This window comes from Coptis chinensis, chromosome 1 (genome assembly GCF_015680905.1).
Source record: "Coptis chinensis isolate HL-2020 chromosome 1, ASM1568090v1, whole genome shotgun sequence".
NCBI lineage: Eukaryota > Viridiplantae > Streptophyta > Magnoliopsida > Ranunculales > Ranunculaceae > Coptis > Coptis chinensis.
This window is the reverse complement of record NC_141456.1, coordinates 55,310,492-55,333,887: the sequence shown is the minus strand read 5'-3', so window position 1 is coordinate 55,333,887 and position 23,396 is coordinate 55,310,492. Positions and strand designations below refer to the sequence as shown.

Here is a 23,396-nt window from a genome sequence, read left to right as displayed (position 1 = left end):
GTGCTCTGACTCAAACAGAATTACATGGGTTGGAGTTTACATTCATGACGGGGATAGGCTTTTGTTGAGCGTAAATAGCCTCTACTTTTTAGTTAGAGATTCGAGTAAATTTTAAGTTCGATCGGTTTTCTTCTCAAACATACCGGGCGGCCTTGACTCTTTGAAGAAGAATTAGGAAATGAGCGGGGGATATCATCACTACCCCCCCAATTATTATTCCGCTTAGTTTGGTCTTCTAAAAATTTGTAAGCCTCCGAGGCTCCTTTACTTAGGAAACTACCCCCATTCATTATGTCAAGGACTTCTTTATGGTGGTGTAGAAGACCTTTGAAAAAGGCACGAACTAACGTGTCTTTAGCTAAGTTATGATGTGGACACTCTATAAGGAGATCGGTGAAACGATTCCATGCCTCAGAAAATGATTCATGAGGATTCTGTCGAAAAATGAATCTTGGAAAGCATCTCATCCGTTTTTAAAGGGTAAAAATGTTCCATAAACAAATGAACAAGTTTAGCCCACGAAGTCCACGTAATTAGGCTTTGGGCAGTTAACCAAGACGCCTTTATCGGGCTAATGTGAAAGGGAATACCCTTAATTTAATTTGTTCCGCACCAACCGTAGGATGATGGAATGTTGTTAGGACTTGTTCAATCCTACGATGTAGCCGATAAGGTTTTTCATGGTCTAACCCATGAAAAACGGGTAACAAATTAAATATGTTTGGGGATTCAAAAATCCCCACCGGGTCCGCTAGAACGATGCAAGATTTAGGGCTATCGCCAAGGCTTTGTAAAAGTCGGAGAGAGGAGTCTCTCTTTCTTCACCATTATGTCGTATGGTGTGTGATGATAGTAGCTAGAGGTGTCGGGGTGGTGTACTAGATAGACTTGTTTGTTGTCGTAATTACGCTTTGTTGTTTTGTTTGACCGCACCTTAATCTCATGCAAGACTAAGTTGAGCTTAACTAAACATGCAACACTCCAAACAATTCTGATATACTAGTAGTAAAACCTCTAACCGAAATGCGAGGTATGGAAGAAAGGAATACCGATAAGCGTCCTTGCTTCGCTTATGAATAGCGCCTTGTGTACGCTGTTTCAGTATATAAGAGATTAGAACACTGAAAAACTTGACAACTTCGGTTTCGAATCAAACCGGGGAAATCCGAAATTTCAAATGCGGCTGGCGCGCCTCCGTCTGGCGCGGTCGCGCTCGTTTCGAAGTTCCAAACTTAGCGCTGGTCGCGCGGTATGGCGCCGCTAAAGATGAAATTCCAATAACTTAGCTGGTCGCGCTTCCTCCCTTTAGCGGCGCTGGCCCCGTATTTTTCTCGAATTTGTCAAAGCTGAAATGGGCAACCACAAAGATGAAACAAACTAAGGGTGGGTGGGTTTAATGGGACTTAAAATGACTACTTCTACAAAGAAAACAATGCTAAAGTGCAACTAAGATGGCAGCGCCATTTGATAAATGTAAAATGAATAGTTTACCTACTGAAATGAACGATGAATTCAAAACGTAAAACCCACTAAAACTGATCTTTTAATCTCAATTATCAAAGCTTCTACTCTCGATGCTAATTGCACTAAGTGGAGTAGGAAGTTCGCTCCACTCCTAGTTCCCTAGCATGGATTGTTTTCTAAGTCTAAGAAATCAGTCTTAAGTCTAATGAGAGCTTTACTTAAATGTTATGCTAACAAGACGCCGTTAATTTAAATAACAAGATATAATAAATAACAAGATAAAATATAAACTAAAGTTAATCTATGAAAGCTACGGAAATACGATTGTTTGAATCTAGATAAAGAAATAGAGGGGAATTAAATCCACCTCGAATCCAACTTAATAACCTAGTATAGATTGTCGATCTCGATTCTTATGTTTTCACGGCAAGAATTTCGAAGTCTAATCCCTAGTGTTCATGGCATTTCTACCAAGTACTAACTAGCATGTGAGGTCGCCCACCCATTCTCATGGCTAAACACACCACCTTCTAGAGTGGAATAGATTCTACAACGATTCTATACTAAACAACTAAGTTTTCATCAAGGCTTCATCAACCCTCTAATGGATGTTTTAGCCTTAAGTCATCAAAACATCATTTCCCATATTATTATAACTAAACATAATATCAAGATTCAAATCTACTTAATCTAAACTAAACAATGATTAAATTCTAATTAACAACTAAGAAATGGTAACCAACAATAAATAAAACTAGATCTACAAATTGAAATACCACAATTCGAACTTGCTAAAATAACTATTTTTATTTATCTAATCAATCAAGAATAATGATTCAAAGACTTAATCTAAAACAAGAACCTAAATGGAACTAAAACTTAAATTAATTAATGAAAATAGATCTAGATTTATCTATATTATTTTAGGTCTAACTAGCTACCATTAACAAAGAGCTAAACTTTGGTTTTTATATGTTCCGATCCAAAAATCGTGCATGGGCTTGGAGTCATGTTTTGGGCCAGAGGATCAGGCCCAAAACTCAATTCTTTCAGTCCAAAAAGGCCTCTTCAGCTGCAGTTGGCTTCAGCAGACTTTTCGTCCACTTCTACTCCTCTGATTGGGTCAAGGCTTGGCCCATTGGAAAGCTCTTTCCGAGCCGGTCGTTTTGACATAAGGTAGGCCCAATTCCAAGGTCTGAGTCCAAAGATATGGTCTTCGGAAGTTCTACTGTCTTTGTGCACTGTTTCTGCCTGCGTGGACTTTGACATTTCATCTTTTGACTAGGCTTTACAAAGGCTTTGTCTTCTTGAATCTTGGCCTTTAATCACCGAACTCCTTAGTAACCAACCATTGCTCATTTATCTCATCAAAGTGGCACATTCCTGCACATAATTGACTTTGAAGCCTGAAATACATAAAAACACGTAATCAGTATTAACTCTTACTTATTACTCACATAATTGGTCTAAAAGTATGACTGCTAAGGGGTTAAAACTACAGTTTTGGGCTCTTATCATGCTATGTGAATAGTACTAACATGAATAGTGCTAATGTCGTTAGTGAAATTGGAGGAAATTGGATGGAAAATTAACTGAGGTACTAAATTGAAACTTCGTGGTACGAATAGGCGAGATACAAAGTTCGGGTACCATTTAAGAAAAAATGTGAAAGTTTGTGGTACTAAATAGTCATTAACTCTTGCTTTGAATGAAAGAAAACAAGATGATTTAGAAATAGATGATGGGTTCAATAACATAAAAACAAGATTCTAAAAACTTGAGGTAGATTGATTGAAAGCAAGAACTTGAATGAAAGAAGAACTTGATTAGATGTTGCAAAAAGGAAATACTCAAAAGAAACTTGATTTAGTAACTTGAAGAACAACAATGGAAATTGAAATAAAGCAAATAAAATAAAATAAAAAGACTTTTAATTAAATGACTTAAATGTAAATTAGGTTACTCTACTCCTAACAAACCAAAATGGTTTGGACCCTAAAACATTGGATGGTTAATTCTCTACATCTCTTTGGTTTATATAGAACACCAATTACATATTTGCCCCTTCTTCTAAAAACACCTTGAGGATAAGATTAAGCTTTATGGGCTTTTGATTTAAGCCCATATATTTGAATTCTTGATTTGGCTTTAAGTCCTTAAGTCCATAGCTTTTAGCTTTGAGTTCTTGAGAGTTGACTTTGACAGTTGACTTAGTCGGTTGACTTTTCGACACTTTTTCTCCTAAGCTGGAATCTTCCCAAGTAGCATCAATAGCAATCCTTTTCGTGCTAAAATGCACGTTTTAGGAATATACATCCTAAATGGCCTGTATCCTACAAAATGTAGCAAAAGTTATAAGTTATCTATTCATTAAGCATAAGAAGGGCATAATTGAAGCATTGTAAATGTAATAAAACACACATTTGAGGACTGATCAATACATCATATATCAACAAAACATTAGGGTTGAATTTATTTTCTAAGTTAAGTTTTACTTGCGTACTTATTTTTAAGTTAACTTAATGTAAAACCCCATATTATTGGGCTTAGGGGTGGTGGCCCATTACCCATGGTTGGGTCCATGAAGAAAAGAAAAGAAAAGAAAAAGAGGGAATACTTGATCTCAACCTCCTCTCTCGCTCTCTCTGACTTCAATCTCTTCTCCAAAAATCTTCAAAAGAAAATATTATGGTTTTGTTATGGGGAAGAATTTACTCCATTTCTCGACTAGTTGTGTGATTGAAGGACTCCTAATCATCACTATTTCTAAGAAATACAAATTAGGGTTTTAATTTGTGGGGTGTCGAATTGGAGCTATTTCGATGGGAATAATTGGGTTTATATTATAGTATGGAACTTATAGGGAAATCTTTAAGGATTGTAGACTTTGCTTGGAAGGATGCATCTTAGCTTTGGAGCTGATTTCTTAAAGGAGCTTATTCAATAACTCAAACGCAAGTAGATATTTCCCCGAATATAATGAGGGATTTTCCATTGACTTTGAGAAGAAGGTTATATATATTTCTCATTACTGTTTCGCATGTAAAGAAAGATTTATGTTTGAAATGATTGTTGATTATTATTTTACTTTAAGTTTGTATTAGTATTGAGTGTATAATTAATTTAAGTATATCGATCCATTGTTAATGGTGATGTGTTTCATTATTGTCTATTCGGACAATTGCTTTAATTAGGATGTTTATCTAGTTGTTTTGGTGTTTGTATTACTAGTTTCAATGGTGTGTTTAGTCTCAGTATCGTCCTTTTAATCAATAATGTCTTAACCTAATTGATTTGTTATGCTGGCCACTGAATGTTATTGTGAGTGTCGTGCAATATGAGTTGCAATTCATATTTTTTATGGAAAGATGGTTTATTTGTCGAGTTTCGATATTCGAGTTATTATATCGAACTGTTGAGATATAATATTGAATTAAATTGTCGAGTTATTATATAGAACTGTCGAGATACAATACCAAACTATTGAATTGTTATATGGGTTTGTTGAGTTATAACGTCGATGTGGTATATTTTGGAAGAACTACGTATGGCTTGATCCCTAAAAGGGTATGTAGGTAGCCACCCGGCACAGCCGCTTTAGTAGGAAGATACCCACCCCGTAGAGTTCTTTGTTTATGATGTTTGATCATTGTTTTATTTCATAACTATATATGTTAGAGCATGTTTAGTGTGATCTGTTTAATATTGGATCATTACGTATTTTTGCTTGGAACGAAGAACTGAAATTAAGTGATTTAGGTTTAATGTTTTACGTATGTCATTTGGTTACAAATAGGCAGATGCGGGAATTGCACTGAGAGTAAGTTTTACTATAACTTAAATATTTATTGTTATGGGTGTCATTATTTCTAGTCATGTAATAGGGTTTCTGGGATGTTTGTATATTTATAATTTTCTTCTTATTCGAGGATTGGTTACTTGACTTAACTGGCATTGGTCGAGATGGTTAAGTAATTGATTCTACTAATCAGTATATCTTTTAGTAGTTGGATTTACGACTAAGGTATGAGATTTTATATTTGGTTTGGATGTATTTTTATTAAATTTTCATGTTATGACAGGTATTATATTTATGAAATGTTGAAAATACAGAGGAGACTCTGTCAAAAAAAATCAGAAAAGTCACATATCTTAGGTATATAATTATTTGAGATTTCGGGCGTTACATTTAAGTAGTTACTTTTTAGAGAAGTCGGTTTGGCTAGGTAGAAATGCAAAAATGAAACAGCCATCGAACAGGCGAAATCAAACCGTTGGATCACATTTAAATCAAAAAAATCAAAACACCCAAATATATCTAAACACCTCTCACGAAGGGTTTTCTCTCTCCTATTTCTCTCTCCAATTTTCTCCAAATCCAAACCCAACACCTCAAAATTCAACACCAAAACACCCCCAAATTCAAACCGAAAAGCTAGATTTGCCCTTCTCCCTTCTCCAAATTAAGAAAATTAAGCACAAATTGGAAGAAGGTATGTATTTTGTTGATTTTCAATTTTTTATTTTTGATTTAAATGAAATGGGTTTGGTTTCTCTATTTCTAGTAACTTTTAAGCTTTGTTTTGCTTCTGTAGTAGAATATCTGCTTCTATGAGTTTTGAACAAGTTGGTATAATGGCTGAAGAGAATAAGAACAAGAAGTTTGATAGTGATAGTGAGTATCAAACTTCTTGGTGTGTCGTGGGTCATGGTTGAGAGTGCTCTATTTGGCTGGTGAGTTGATAAATTTTGTTCATGCATATCGTGGGTCAAATGTTTTATATTGTTATTTGTTTGGACTTTGGACTTACATTTTTAATGTTTGATTATTTCTAGCCTACTGTAACTGGGGAAATTCAGTCACATATGGGGGTGGCTTCAGTTGAGTTTATTGATCCAATAGAGCCTGTGGCGGTTAATGTGTAGAAATTTGTATACTTTGTACTATATAGTTTTGGTGTTGAACTTAAGGGTGACGAGTTCGTGTATCAACACATAATTTTCGCTATTTGGATATTTTTGGTATTGTGTGTTATAGAATTTAGCTCAAAAGGTAGAGCGCTTGAGAATGCTAGTGGATCTCCACTAATTCTTAAGAGATGGTGGTTCGAGTCCACCAATATCCATTAGTGCTAGTGGGTTATTGTAGATGCAATGTGATGATTGTGTTGTTAACGTTAGGAGCATATGATAAGTGTTAAGTTTTGCATCATATTGCATATTTTATTTCGGGATGGTAGTTTATGTCCATATTTCACTTGAACAAAATGTATTTTTCTTTCACTTTTAATGACTAGTTAATTTGCTTTCAGAGTAAGTCGTATACTTGTATTATTAAGTTCTGCTAATAGTACAATTTATGGGGCTCTAAGTTTGGTTGGTGTGTTAAGTTTCTAGGGAAATCTTGGTTAGTTAGCTTTCACTTGAAATTTTATAGGATTGGTTTTCAAATAATGAATTGAAACAAATTTTATATGAGGCAGCATAGCTCTGCCCTTTGCAATGAATCCATTTTGGTAGCTTTCAGCATTATCAATACTCTCATTTGGGGAGTTCTCAAATTAGGCTTCAAGACCTGCTGTTGTTAACATTGGATCTATTTACACCCTTGGTACAATCAATGGACAAGTTTCAAAAATCGTTATGGAAGCTACTGTTAATGATGTAATTATGATCCCAGTTTTCTTGGTGGAAGCAAGCTAAATATTACAGTTCATAATTCCAACTTCAGTGGATTTCTCAGCATAATTGGAGGTAATTTGGTTTGAGTAACTCTTTGTCTTCTCTCTATTGGTTTCTCCTACTGGAAAATATGGTATTGGACTAAATATAGTAATAGCTGAATATAGTAATAGACCAGGTTCCCGTTCCAGTAAACCTTGGGATATGTGGTCTTTATATTATTTGTTGTAATGTTCTTGACAGTGAGGCCCAATATTTTTGTTTTTGTAACTTAGTCTATCTTCTAATACGAATTTCATTAACAAACAGGTTTGCAATTCATGGAAACTGATACCGTGGCCATTATTGGTCCCCAAGCTTCCGTAATGGCTCATGTACTGTCACATGTTGTGAATGAGCTCCAGGTTCCACTATTGTCTTTCACAGCCACAAATCCCACCCTTTCTGCACTTTAGTACCCGTTCTTTCTTCAGACTTCACCAAGTGATGCTTTCCAAATGACTGCCATTGCTAATATCGTAACACACTTCGGTTGGAGAGAAGTAATTGCAATCTACACTGATGATGATCATGGGCGGAAGGTATCTCTGCATTAGGGGATAAACTTGCAGAGCAACGTTGTAGAATATCTTACAAAGCAGTGCTGCCCCCTGATCCTGGAGCAACTCAAGCTGAAATTATAGATGCATTGGTTAAAGTGGCATTGATGGAATCACGTATTACTGTCGTACATACTATACTTATTCCAATTCAGGTCTGATGGTTTTTGATATCGCAAAACATCTTAGAATGATAGATACTGGATATGTGTGGATAGCTACCACCTGCCTATCTACTCTTTTGGATTCTAAATCTCATCTTTCTCCAAATGTCGGAAGATCACTCCAGGGAGTTCTTACACTACGTCCTCATACACCTCTTTCCGAAAATAAGAAGTATTTATTCTCTAGGTGGAGCAAATTAAGTAATGGAACTATAGGATTGAATCCTTATGGTCTATATGCTTATGATACTGTATGGATAATTGCTAATGCCGTGAAAGCATTCTTTGAGAAAGGTAGGACTATTTCATTTTCTAATGATTCAAACTTGCACAAGGCAGTGGGAGGAGCTTTGAACCTTGCAGCAATGACTGTATTTGATGGTATTTGATGGAGGAAAATAGTTGCTTGACGATATATTACAGAATCCTCTTCTCGATAGTGTCGGACTTCTGGGTTCTTGTTTGCATTCTTGATAGTTCATAGAATCCTCTTCTCGGTATTATTGCTCATCCACATTCATATTCTGACCCAGAGACAACTCAATCTATTGCTTTTCCAACTCTTGTTGCTAACAATCCTCTGCACTCCCCATCTTTAAATCAATAGCATCGTCTTCCTCAACCACAGGAACCTGTGAAACAAAATTGTAATGAAGACACTTCTTGTTACAGAGTAACGTAGCTACCCACCTACAATTTAAAATTAAAGATTGGGTTTGCTCCAAAACAGAGAAGATAACTGTCATAATTGTCAAATCTCACTCATGCAATCCTACTACCATCTCGCAATAAAATATGCAATATGATGTAAAACTTAACACTTATCATATGATCGTAACGTTAACAACACAATCATCACATTGCATCCACAACAACCCACTAGCACTAATGGATATTGGTGGACTCGAACCACCATCTCTTAAGATGTAATAGAGATCCACTAGAATTATCAAGCGCTCTACCGTTTGAGCTAAATTCCATAACACACAGTACCAAAAATATCCAAATAACGAAAATTATGTATCGATACGCAAACTCGTCACCCTTAAGTTCAACACCAAAACTATATAGTACAAAGTATAAAAATTTCTAGACACTAACCGTCACAGGCTCTCTTGGATCAATAAACTCAACTGAAGCCACCCCCATAATGCGACTGAATTTCCCCGCCATGAGGGGCTAGAAACAATCAAACATTAAAAATGTAAGTTCAAAGTCCAAACAAATAACAACATAAAACATTCGACCCACGACACGCATGAACAAAATTTATCAACTCACCAGCCAAATAGAGCACTCTCACCCACGACCCACGACACACCAAGAAGTTTGATACTCACTATCACTATCAAATTTCTTGTTCTTATTCTCTTCAGCCATTATACCAACTTGTTCAAAACTCATAAAAGCAGATATTCTACTATAGAAGCAAAACAAAGCTTAAAAGTTAGCAGAAACAGAGAAACCGAATCCATTTCATTAAAATTGGAAAAAAAAATTGAAAATCAACTAAATACACACCTTCTTCCAATTTGTGCTTGATTTTCTCAATTTGGAGAAGGGATAAGGGCAAATCTAGCTTTTCGGTTTGAATTTGGGGGTGTTTTGGTGTTGAATTTGGAGTTGTTAGGTTTGGATTCGGAGAAAATTGGAGAGAGGAATAGGAGAGAGAAAACCCTTCATGAGAGGTGTTTAGATATATTTGGGTGTTTTAATTTTTTTTAATATAAACGTGATTCAACGGTTTGATTATGGCTGTTCGATGGCTGTTTCGTTTTTGCCTGTCTACCTAGCCAAACCGTATATATATATATGTCCACCTATATATATATATATATATATATATATATATATATATATATAGGTGGACAACCAAATTTCCACCTTTAGAGCATCTTTAGTAGTGATATCAACCTAGCATCAAAAACACCAAATTCTCAAGAATTTGGTGTTTTTTTTCAACTTTAGGAGAACTACATGTTGATGAAAACACCAAAAAAAACCAAACCAAACACCAAATCGACCAATATTTGGTTCCAGGTTTGATGATGTATCAAATCACTTACGCGGTTTGAGAAACACCGCGCGGTTTTGGCAAAACCGCGTGGGCTTGGGCTGCTAAATGGGCTTCTATGGCGCGGTTTTGGCAAAACCGCGTGGGCTTGGGCTTCAATGGGCGCGGTTTTGCCAAAACCGCGTGCGTTTTTTCAAAAAATTAGAACCGTGGTGCATAGAACTTGAAAAATTGTGAGTTGTGCATAGAAGTTAAGAAATTAACAATTGTGCAATTGAAGAAATTAAGAATTGTAATTCAAAATCGAAAAAATTAAATAAATTAAAAACCTATGATTATGATTATGTAGTCCAAAATCTATGATTATGATATAATCATATAATATCCAAAATAATCCGAAACCTATCATATTACATCAAATTTATTTAGCTCTCTTCTTACGCCCCTTACCACTCGATCTTTCTCCTCTCTTTATTTGGACGTTCCGAAGCTGCTCCTCTAAGTTCCTAATCTGAGAATCATGATCTTTTCTGTCTGCACGGAGGTTAACTACTTCAGCCTGAAGTTCCTCATATCCTTGATATTGCTGCGTGTACACTTGCTGCATATCCTCATACGCTTTCCAAGTCTCGTCATACGCACGGTGGGATTGCTGATATGTCTGAGAATATGCCTCCTCTCTTTCTTGGCTATAATGATACAGGGCAGTCCTCATCCCATCAAACATAAGAACCTGGTTCTCATATCTTTCTAGAATTCCTCAGCCTAAAAATCCAAGAAAATACAGTGTGAGTACATATTATATATATAATGAAGAAGATAAATAAAACAATTAAACTCACCATGGTATACTGATCAATATGCGACTCTAACTCACAGAAACGAGCATGAGGCACCTCAGGAATGGAAATAAGTAGGCTCCCCATCAGGTCCACACACGGCAAACATCTGAGGATTACTGGTAGACACAGGAGCTGGATGATATGCATTCAGAGGTTGTGGGTTGTAAACAGGCTGTGGTGGAGGAGGAATACGTAGCTCACGTCTCATCCCTTCCAGGCCCACAAACTCGAAGTTGCTAGCCCGACCAACAGGAGGCAACAACGGACCCATGGAGACACGGTTCCACCATCTATAATACTGATCAGCAGTCTACTCAATAACAAAAGAAGATGCATATGGCCAAGGACCACAACTAGCATGAACTTCATGAATATGAGTTCTACCCCACGACTTTGCATCACTAACATCTAGCATGGGAGCACATGGAACTCCATAACGTCCAGTCATATTCCTCCAACATCTGTCGCCACAGTACCAAACCTGACAGTCACGTGCGGCAAAAATAACTCTGTGACGTGACAACACACAAGCATGATGTACAACTAGATCGTCAAAGGCAGTAACAATGAACTAATATCAATCTGAGCATGAGCCATACATATATTATTCCTAATCTGCCCTCTATTATGAGTCAAGTGAGGCCCTGACCAACTAGCAAATCTAGGGCGAGTATCAGCAATCATGTCTATGTTAGGATAAAGACATCGAAAGTACTCATAAAACCAAATCTCTAAAAGTCCCGTGAATCCTGCAATCTGTTAATTTTCATTTCGTCTTATTTGATCTTTTTTAATTATAGGAAGTAAGCTGGAAGCTAATAAGAAGGCTATGTCTTTCAAATCATTTGGTTGTATATTATTCCCAAATTGTTTTTGGACTTCAACCTAGCTTAGTAAGTTGTAATGCACTATTATTGAAAACCAAATTTAGTGGCTTTTATTACAGAAAGTCAATAAAACCTAACCCAATTTTTCCAGTCATTTATTGTTTAGGTTTCAGAAGTCATTTTTTAAAGTCTGAGATGCCTTCGGTGGCCGGCTTTTAAATGCCCACCTGAATGGATTAATCAGTCGACATTCAAATCTTATCAACACAAATCTTCATGTTTGTTTATTTGCTATTGTTCTTGACATGTAGTTCGCACTGAGTTATTTGCATCATGAATGTTTGCTCACTGTATGATATGTATCTAGAAGACTATTGGACAGACTTGCATCTGCTTTCTTACTTTTTTGCATTCCTCATGGATTGGGTTTCCTTGGAACTTAAAAAGTATTGTTTTTGGTGTTAAATGCAGTTCAAGGTGTGCATGCAGACATTCATATGCGCTACATCGAAGGTGAAATGTTGTAACTGCTACCAACTTTGGATTTGTTGTGTTATATTTATCTCTGTTTTCTATAATTTTGCCTCGTCTTCTTTAAATAGTTTTTTACTGTGCATATGTTTACATGGAATGACCGTACACTACTTACATGGGTTACCTAATCAGACGAAGTATCTACACTTAATTTTTGTTATTTGGATATTTTTGGTACTGCGTGTTATTTTCTTTATGAAATTTAGCTCAAACGGTAGAGCGCTTGAGAATGCTAGTGGATCTCCACTACATCTTAAGAGATGGTGGTTCGAGTCCACTAATATCCATTAGTGCTAAAGGGTTGTTGCGGATGCAATGTGCTAATTGCGTTGTTAACGTTAAGATCCTATGATAAGTGTTAAGTTTTGTGTCATATTGCATATTTTATTGCAGGATGCTAGTAGGATTGCATGAGTGAGATTTGACAATTATGGCAGTTATCTTCTCTATTTCGGAACAAACCCAATCTTTAATTTTAAAGTGTAGGTGTGTAGCTGTCACAGCCCGATTTTCTAAACAATTAAAATAATGAATATTTGAAATATAAATATCTCAAACATCACTATATGCAATTGTCTAAAAACCCAGGCTATGACGGGGTAGATACAACACATGTCAAAACCTAAAACCCACATCACAACAGGATCAACTTAACAACAAAAATCTTCAAAATTCTCTTTATTACTTTATGAAAGTCTATCTTCCATCCAAAAACCATCAATATAACATTCTAAGAATAACAGGTCCTCAACATCGTATTCTCATTCCATATGAAAAGGAAACTACGTTATTACATACTTCCAAAAAAACAGACCTAATAGAATAAACTCCCGGACTGCTCTAGGCAAGAATCCAAATCACACGCCGCGGTTCCACTGCCTTCCACCTATGTTCCTAAGAACACACCCACGCTACAAAACAAAGCAAACATGGGTCAGCAAATTGAATTTGCTGGTATGAGTAGACTAAATACATATAAACATTTCAAACTTTACTTATCCAACTAACACTTTAAATCTATCATAACCTAATCATTCTCAGCTTGGAAGACAGGTAGTTCCGTCATCTCAACCGGCATAGTTCTTCCCAAGCAAAACTTATTTTATCTTAACTCATTCTAATACCTCGCTTTAATATCTAAATACCGAATTAAAACGCGTCGCGATATCCATTCTTTGTATAAAGTGGTAGGACCCGGCCCCTCAAGACAAAATGTTATTAAGTCCTACCCTCCCCCGCAAAAAGAAAGTTAGAACTTGCATATAACATATGTAGATATCCTATGTATTCAAAAAGTAACCCAAACACTCGCGATAATCAAAGAATACAACTAACCCAAGTAAGGCTTAATACCTTAGTTCCTCTCTAGAAAGCAGTCCAAACAATCTGGTCATTCATGGCACATTCAATGAATACCCCTATATAACGCTAACGGGCCATTTATGGCACATTCAATAAATGCCCACCTAACATATGACATCAACAGTCATAAAACTCAATTTCCAAAACTTGAGGCGTAGAGAGTTTTAAAAGAGTGCGGTAAATTTGCTTACGCATTATCGAACTTTATTGCATATATTTATTTCAGAGAACGAAGGAGTATCTTGATTAATGTATTTTTGGTTTACGCGTTATTAATTTCATGGATGTATAAGTGTCATAACGTTGTATATCATAAAAGACGAAAATATCACCGAGTAGTTAATACACATACACACGTATATATAAAGGTCTTAGCCTAAAACCAAGCATGCTAATAGCCCTAGACCTATCCTAATAATCCCAAATCATAATCCGAGTTAAAAAGTCAAATTGGGTCAACCCTGGTCAAAAGTCAACTCTGGTCAAAGTCAACTCTGGTCAAATTCAAAGTCAACCTGCCAAGGGTCAACAGTAGTCACCCAGTCCCAAACCGATTTATCTAAGCTGACCAGGTTCAATAACTTAAGCCTTAACCCGACCCATAAACTGGTTTGGCCCAACTTGAAGATCCACTTAAAATACTATGGACCAGCCCCAAAAACCAAACAAGTTAAGGCCCAAACAAAACCAACTAGTTTCGGCCCAAGGCCCAACTAAGATTAACAGTGTCATCTTCTTCCTCCAGCAGCTCCACCACCAGCAGCTCACGCGCTGCCAACATCTCACCTCTCCATCAAGTCGGTTTGACTCCTTATGAAAAACCAAAGCACTTTCAGAAAACCAAAAACTCGATTTACTCACATCACTCACTTCCCCTAACCGATCTACAATCTCGGACCGCGCCATTAATGGCTTCCCCAACCTTTCAAAGCTCTCCGCAACACCCAATCTCCAGTCCACCATCACCCATCTCACACCAATTAGAACACTCCGCAGGTTCCAACATCACCACAAATCAAAAAGAATATACTTCAAACACAAAACAAGAAGTACGGTTTGGGGCTTTGGTCTTGATGGCGGCGCCATCAACCAACCACATCAATCAAGACTTCGACAGTTTAAACTCTCAACTTGTCGAATGGATTTACTGAGTACTTAACAATGGTAATGGTATCTAATAGAGACGGCACCATTAATAGAGTTTTACATATCTTGTTACTACGACATTCGTATAAATCGATTCGACAATATTAAAGGGGTTTACACTATACAAGATATCGTATTGGCAAAAAAAAATCATGAACACGATATCTCATTATCACAAAATCGATGGTAAACAAAAATAAAACGTGAAATATCCACTCACTGCGGCTCTCCGATTATCGGCCCGACACAAGAAAAACTTCCTTTTCTTCTTTCGAGAAAAAATCCCGTTTTTCTATCTAAAACTCTCACTGTTTTTTTTTCCCGTAAACTCTCGTGAGAAAACTCTATTCTGTTTTCTTTCGTTAAAACAAAAACCCCGAATAGGGAAGAAGGTTTATCCCATAAACCCACGCCTCTATTTCCACTAACACTTATCCTATTTTTATTTTTTTCTATTATACATTATTATTATTATTAGGAAAATAAAGAAATAAAACACGGGGTGTTATAATATACACACCTTAAAAGGATCTCGTCCCGAGATTCAAGTTAGAGTGTAGATTAACCAAACAGACAGTACGTCAACAAATAAAAATGAGACATACGTGTATACGCAAGTATACACACCTTAAAAGGAATAAACGTACTTAGTTTTCTTCAATTGCCAACACTTAATTAAAATCATTCTTTCACAGTTCAACAGATTCATATTTTTCGAGTTAAATCATACGAAAAAGGCAATGTAGTTCCTCTCACACCGAGGCAATTAGTTCCACTCTTAGTATTTCCCAACTAATCCAAGGCGTTAAAAAAAAAACATATTATAATTTCCTTTTTAATGATCTTCCCGGTCAAAACTATTTGTTTAAAAACTCATATGTTTCATCCACCACCTTAGTGTTTACACATATATCGACATTTCTCTTAGTGCCTCACGAACACCACATGTTCGAAAATAAAAATAAAACGTATAGACTGATTCATATTATCAACGGCCTACACTATGTCCACCATCACATAGGATCAAACACCTACAATGTGATGCATGCATACTGGCTCACACACCAACGATATGCAAGTATACACTGGTTCACACACCAACGATGCATACTAATTCTCTACCATCACATAGGATCAAACACCAACGATGTGTGGTATGCATACTGGATCACACTCCAATGGTGTACATGTATACACTGGATCAAACTCCAACGGTGCATATAGAGAGATATTATGTATATTGGATCACACACCAACGATATACATAACTTGGACAATATATAAAAAAAACTTTCAAATCCAACCTTTATCAAAAGGTTTTCCTTATTCCTTGGGTAAATTCCAAATTTACTCAAATATGAAATTTTAAAATACCAATTTCTTCTTTAACCAATACTTACTTAAAATCGAAAACTCCGTTATGAAAACAACACTATAACATGCAAAAATTTCGATTATAAATTTCATAAGAAATTAACCGTTAAAACAAGCATTTTATTTTCCTAATCATATCCCAACATTCCACTATAAAAGTACACACAAAACAACAAGCCAAACCAAATACCACAGAGAAACACTCCAACTACCCATTCACCACAATCCAAGGATCACCTAGACCTTCACAATCTAGGCTAACCTGGCTCTGATACCAAAATGTCACAGCCCGATTTTCTAAACAATTAAAATAATGAATATTTGAAATATAAATATCTCAAACATCACTATATGCAATTGTCTAAAAACCCAGGCTATGACGGGGTAGATACAACACATGTCAAAACCTAAAACCCACATCACAACAGGATCAACTTAACAACAAAAATCTCCAAAATTCTCTTTATTACTTTATGAAAGTCTATCTTCTATCCAAAAACCATCAATATAACATTCTAAGAATAACAGGTCCTCAATATCGTATTCTCATTCCATATGAAAAGGAAACTACGTTATTACATACTTCCAAAAACAGACCTAATAGAATAAACTCCCCGGACCGCTCCGGGCAAGAATCCAAATCACACGCCATGGTTCCATTGCCTTCCACCTATGTTCCCAAGAACACACCCACGTTACCAAAAGAAAGCAAACATGGGTCAGCAAATTGAATTTGCTGGTATGAGTAGACTAAATACATATAAACATTTCAAACTTTACTTATCCAACTAACACTTTAAATCTATCATAACCTAATCATTCTCGGCTTGGAAGACGGTGTAGTTCCGTCATCTCAACCGCATAGTTCTTCCCAAGCAAAACTTATATTATCTTAACTCATTTCTAATACCTCGTTTTTAATATCTAAATACCGAATTAAAACATACCGATATCCATTCTTTGTATAAGGGTAGGACCGCGTCCCCTCAAGACAAAATGTTATTAAGTCCTACCCTCCCCAAAAGAAAGTTAGAACTTTCATATAACATATCTAGATATCCTATGTATTCAAAAGTAACCCAAACACTTTCGCATAATCAAAGAATACAACTAACCCGCAAGGCTTAATACCTTAGTTCCTCTCTAGGGCGCAATCAAACAATCTGTCATTCATGGCACATTCAATGAATACCCCTATATAACGCTAACGGGCCATTTATGGCACATTCAATAAATGCCCACCTAACATATGACATCAACAAATAAAACTCAATTTCCAAAACTTGAGGTAGAGTTCTAAAAGAGTGCGGTAAATTTGTTTACGCATTATCAAACTTTATTGCATATATTTATTTCAGAGAACGAAGGAGTATCTTGATTAATGTATTTTTGGTTTACGCGTTATTAATTTCATGGATGTATAAGTGTCATAACGTTGTATATTATAAAAGACGAAAATATCACCGAGTAGTTAATACACATACACACGTATATATAAAGGTCTTAGCATAAAACCAAGCATGCTAATAGCCCTAGACCTATCCTAATAACCCCAAATCATAATCCGAGTTAAAAAGTCAAATTAGGTCAACTGGTCAAAAGTCAACCCTGGTCAAAAGTCAACTCTGGTCAAAGTAAACTCTGGTCAAAGTCAAAGTCAACCTGCCAAGGGTCAACAGTAGTCACCCAGTCCCAAACCGATTTATCTAAGCTGACCAGGTTCAATAACTTAAGCCTTAACCCGGCCCATAAACTGGTTTGGCCCAACTTGAAGATCCACTTAAAATACTATGGACCAGCCCCAAAAACCAAACAAGTTAAGGCCCAAACAAAACCAACTAGTTTCGGCCCAAGGCCCAACTAAGATGAACAGTGTCATCTTCTTCCTCCAGCAGCTCCACCACCAGCAGCTCACGCCCCGCCACCATCTCACCTCTCCATCAAGTCGGTTTGACTCCTTATGAAAAACCAAAGCACTTTCATAAAACCAAAAACTCGATTTACTCACATCACTCACTTCCCTAACTGGATGTACAATCTCGGACCGCCATTAATGGCTTCCCCAACCTTTCAAAGCTCTCACAACACCAAATCTCCAGTCCACCATCACCCATCTCACACCAATTAGAACACTCACAGTTCCAACATCACCACAAATCAAAAAGAATATACTTCAAACACAAAAGCAGAAGTACGGTTTGGGGCTTTGGTGTGTTGATGGCAACGCCATCAACCACCGGTATCGGACTTCGACAATTTAAACTCTCAACTTGTCGAATGGATTTTATCAGTAGTACTTAACAATGGTAATGGTATCTAATAGAGACGACACCATTAATAGAGTTTTACATACCGTTACTGCGACATTCGTATAAATCGGTCGACAATATTAAAGGGGTTTACACTATACAAGATATCGTATTGGCAAAACAACAACATGTGAACGATTATCTGATCACAAAAATCGATGGTAAACAAAAATAAAACGTGAAATATCCACTCACCAAATAGGCTCTCCGATTATCAGCCAGCTACAAGAAAAACTTCCTTTTCTTCTTTCAGAAAAATCCCCGTTTTTCTATCTAAAACTCTCGCTGTGTTTTTCCCCCAGAAACTCTCGTGAGAAAACTCTATTCTGTTTTCTTTCTGTTAAAAACAAAACCCCCCGAAATAGGGAAGAAGGTTTATCCCATAAACCCACGTCTCCTATTTCCACTAACACTTATCCTATTTTTATTTTTTTCTATTATACATTATTATTATTATTAGGAAAGTAAAGAAATAAAACACGGGGTGTTATAATATACACACCTTAAAAGGATCTCGTCCCGAGATTCAAGGTAGAGTGTAGATTAACCAAACAGACAGTACGTCAACAAATAAAAATGAGACATACGTGTATACGCAAGTATACACACCTTAAAAGGAATAAACGTACTTAGTTTTCTTCAATTGCCAACACTTAATTAAAATCATTCTTTCACAGTTCAACAGATTCATATTTTTCGAGTTAAATCATACTAAAAAGGCAATGTAGTTCCTCTCACACCGAGGCAGTTAGTTCCACTGTTAGTATTTCCCAACTAATCCAAGGCGTTAAAAAAAAACATATTATAATTTCCTTTTTAATGATCTTCCCGGTGAAAACTATTTGTTTAAAAACTCATATGTTTCATCCACCACCTTAGTGTTTACACATATATCGACATTTCTCTTAGTGCCTCACGAACACCACATGTTCGAAAATAAAAATAAAACGTATAGACTGATTCATATTATCAACGGCCTACACTATGTCCACCATCACATAGGATCAAACACCTACAATGTGATGCATGCATACTGGCTCACACACCAACGATATGCAAGTATACACTGGTTCACACACCAACGATGCATACTAATTCTCTACCATCACATAGGATCAAACACCAACGATGTGTGGTATGCACACTGGATCACACTCCAACGGTGTACATGATACACTGGATCAAACTCCAACGGTGCATACAGAGAGATATTATGTATATTGGATCACACACCAACGATATACATAACTTGGACAATAAATAAAAAAAACTTTCAAATCCAACCTTTATCAAAAGGGTTTTCCTTATTCCTTGGGTAAATTCTAAATTTACTCAAATATGAAATTTTAAAATACCAATTTCTTCTTTAACCAATACTTACTTAAAATCGAAAACTCCGTTATGAAAACAACACTATAACATGCAAAAATTTCGATTATAAATTTCATAAGAAATTAACCGTTAAAACAAGCATTTTATTTTCCTAATCATATCCCAACATTCCACTATAAAAGTACACACAAAACAACAAGCCAAACCAAATACCACAGAGAAACACTCCAACTACCCATTCACCACAATCCGAGGATCACCTAGACCTTCACTATCTAGGCTAACCTGGCTCTGATACCAAAATGTCACAGCCCGATTTTCTAAACAATTAAAATAATGAATATTTGAAATATAAATATCTTAAACATCACTATATGCAATTGTCTAAAAACCCAGGCTATGACGGGGTAGATACAACACATGTCAAAACCTAAAACCCACATCACAACAGGATCAACTTAACAACAAAAATCTCCAAAATTCTCTTTATTACTTTATGAAAGTCTATCTTCCATCCAAAAACCATCAATATAACATTCTAAGAATAACAGGTCCTCAACATCGTATTCTCATTCCATATGAAAAGGAAACTACGTTATTACATACTTCCAAAAAAACAGACCTAATAGAATAAACTCCCGGACTGCTCCAGGCAAGAATTTAAATCACACGCCGCGGTTCCACTGCCTTCCACCTATGTTCCCAAGAACACACCCACGTTGCCAAAACATAGCAAACATGGGTCAGCAAATTGAATTTGCTGGTATGAGTAGACTAAATACATATAAACATTTCAAACTTTACTTATCCAACTAACACTTTAAATCTATCATTACCTAATCATTCTCAGCTTGGAAGACAGGTAGTTCCGTCATCTCAACCGGCATAGTTCTTCCCAAGCAAAACTTATATTATCTTAACTCATTCTAATACCTCGTTTTAATATCTAAATACCGGAATTAAAACGTACTGATATCCATTGCTGTATAAGGGTAGGACCGCGTCCCTGCACAAAATGTTATTAAGTCCTACCCTCCTGCAAAAGAAAGTTAGAACTTGCATATAACATATGTAGATATCCTATGTATTCAAAAGTAACCCAAACACTCGCATAATCAAAGAATACAACTAACCCGCAAGGCGAATACCTTAGTTCCTCTCTAGGGCAGTCCAAACAATCTGGTCATTCATGGCACATTCAATGAATACCCCTATATAACGCTAACGGGCCATTTATGGCACATTCAATAAATGCCCACCTAACATATGACATCAACAGTCATAAAACTCAATTTCTAAAACTTGAGGCGTAGAGAGTTCTAAAAGAGTGCGGTAAATTTGTTTACGCATTATTTCAGAGAACGAAGGAGTATCTTGATTAATATATTTTTGGTTTACGCGTTATTAATTTCATGGCTGTATAAATGTCATAACGTTGTATATCATAAAAGACGAAAATATCACCGAGTAGTTAATACACATACACACGTATATATAAAGGTCTTAGCCTAAAACCAAGCATGCTAATAGCCCTAGACCTATCCTAATAACCCCAAATCATAATCCGAGTTAAAAAGTCAAATTGGGTCAACTGGTCAAAAGTCAACTCTGGTCAAAGTCAACTCTGGTCACAGTCAACTCTGGTCAAAGTCAAAGTCAACATGCCAAGGGTCAACAGTAGTCACCCAGTCCCAAACCGATTTATCTAAGCTGACCAGGTTCAATAACTTAGGCCTTAACCCGGCCCATAAACTGGTTTGGCCCAACTTGAAGATCCACTTAAAATACTATGGACCAGCCCCAAAAACCAAACAAGTTAAGGCCCAAACAAAACCAACTAGTTTTGGCCCAAGGCCCAACTAAAATGAATAGTGTCATCTTCTTCCTCCAGCAGCTCCACCACCAGCAGCTCACGCGCCGCCACCATCTCTCCTCTCCATCAAGTCAGTTCAACTCCTTATGAAAAACCAAAGCACTTTCATAAAACCAAAAACTCGATTTACTCACATCACTCACTTCCCCAACTGCATCTACAATCTCGGACCGCCATTAATGGCTTCCCCAACCTTTCAAAGCTCTCACAACACCCAATCTCCAGTCCACCATCACCCATCTCACACCAATTAGAACACTCACAGTTCCAACATCACCACAAATCAAAAAAAGAATATACTTCAAACACAAAACAGGAAGTACGGTTTGGGGCTTTGGTGCTGATGGCAACGCCATCAACCACCGCCGTCTCCGCATCGGGACCGACAATTTAAACTCTCAACTTGTCGAATGGATTTATGTAGTACTTAACAATGGTAATGGTATCTAATAGAGACGACACCATTAACGAGTTTTTATCATATTCTATCGCGACATTAATTATAAATCGATCGACAATATTAAAGGGGTTTACACTATCACGATTATATCGTATTGGCAAAAAAACATCATGTGAACGATTATCTCATATCACAAAATCGATGGTAAACAAAAATAAAACGTGAAATATCCACTCACCTGCGGCTCTCCGATTATCGGCCATACAAGAAAAAACTTCCTTTTCTTCTTTTCGGAAAAATCCCCGTTTTTCTCCTAAAACTCTCATTGTGTTTTCCCCGAAACTCTCGTGAGAAAACTCTATTCTTTTCTTTTACGTTAAAAACAAAACCCCGAAATAGGGAAGAAGGTTTATCCCATAAACCCTCGTCTCCTATTTCCACTAACACTTATCCTATTTTTATTTTTTTCTGTTATACATTATTATTATTATTAGGAAAATAAAGAAATAAAACACGGGGTGTTATAGTAGCTATGTTACTTTGTAACAAGAAGTGTCTTAGATGGGTGTACGACTCTTTATATGCCAATGTAATGTATGTTTACTTGTGAAGGTACTTGATGTAATGAATTTGCTTTACCTTTTTAGCTGATGATCCTCTTGTTTTGTATGTTAGTGGTGGGAATACGCAAGTGATTGCTCACATTTTCCGATTTAGGGAAACATGGAGGTGGATTATCTGTTTGTCTAGATCATAAAAAAACGAGCATATCTTGTTCTGTAGAAGTTATAAGGATCTGAGGATGCTTCTGAATGCAATGGAGTTTTATGTTATTGTTCTTGATGGATATATAGACCTAAGCAGTTCATATTTTAGCAACAACTTTATATTTTAGTAACTAGAGAATGGAGTGGTACATTGTTTTCTTTATTTAATTTTTTTTGCTTCGACAGATAGTTTGCATGCCATTTTGTCTGTAAGTTTTGTGAGCACTCTTGCGTTGGCATTGATAGCGTTGTGATCTTCTGTTCATTAGTTGAAATAGTTGCTTAGTAAAATACGTAATATATGTTTGTATCATAATGTGGAAGGTTCAAATTAATTAATGAAAGTAGCTACAAAAATCGCCACAAATAGAAAAACTTATGACATAATTTCTACAGAATAACTTCTCCCATAATTTCTATAAGGTGGGGACTAGCACATGCACCATACAAGTCCACCATATCTTTAGTTACATGAACCTTTTCCAAAATGCCCAAAGCCTCTTCCTTTAAAGAGGGTGTACCCCAATCAAGAATTTCTAGTATAGGACTGATGGAATTTGTTGTATGTAAGACATTAGCTCCTCTATGATATTTGTCTTCACAAACCAGCGAAAGTAGCGCTTGCAGTGCTTCATAGGTAGTTGCGTGCACTTTTTCATGCAAAAGCGCCACTAGCTCAGGCAAAGTGTTTGCCTTTAGAATATAAA

The 23,396-nt window shown here is 36.4% G+C and overlaps 2 long non-coding RNA genes and 1 pseudogene across 2 annotated transcripts; all 3 read left to right on the top strand.

The window, feature by feature from the left end:
- Nucleotides 1-360: 360 nt before the first annotated feature.
- On the top strand, nucleotides 361-452 carry LOC147524607 (small nucleolar RNA R71; annotated as a pseudogene).
- A 5,302-nt stretch (nucleotides 453-5,754) lies between these two features.
- On the top strand, nucleotides 5,755-7,593 carry LOC147524606 (uncharacterized). The gene is made up of 4 exons (XR_015197042.1): nucleotides 5,755-5,957; nucleotides 6,060-6,198; nucleotides 6,301-7,218; nucleotides 7,456-7,593. It is a non-coding gene; the product is annotated as an uncharacterized LOC147524606 (long non-coding RNA).
- Nucleotides 7,594-11,563: 3,970 nt separating this feature from the next.
- Nucleotides 11,564-22,655, top strand: LOC147524605 (uncharacterized). Its single transcript, XR_015197041.1, has 3 exons — nucleotides 11,564-11,658; nucleotides 12,064-12,105; nucleotides 22,598-22,655. It is a non-coding gene; the product is annotated as an uncharacterized LOC147524605 (long non-coding RNA).
- Nucleotides 22,656-23,396: the final 741 nt, after the last annotated feature.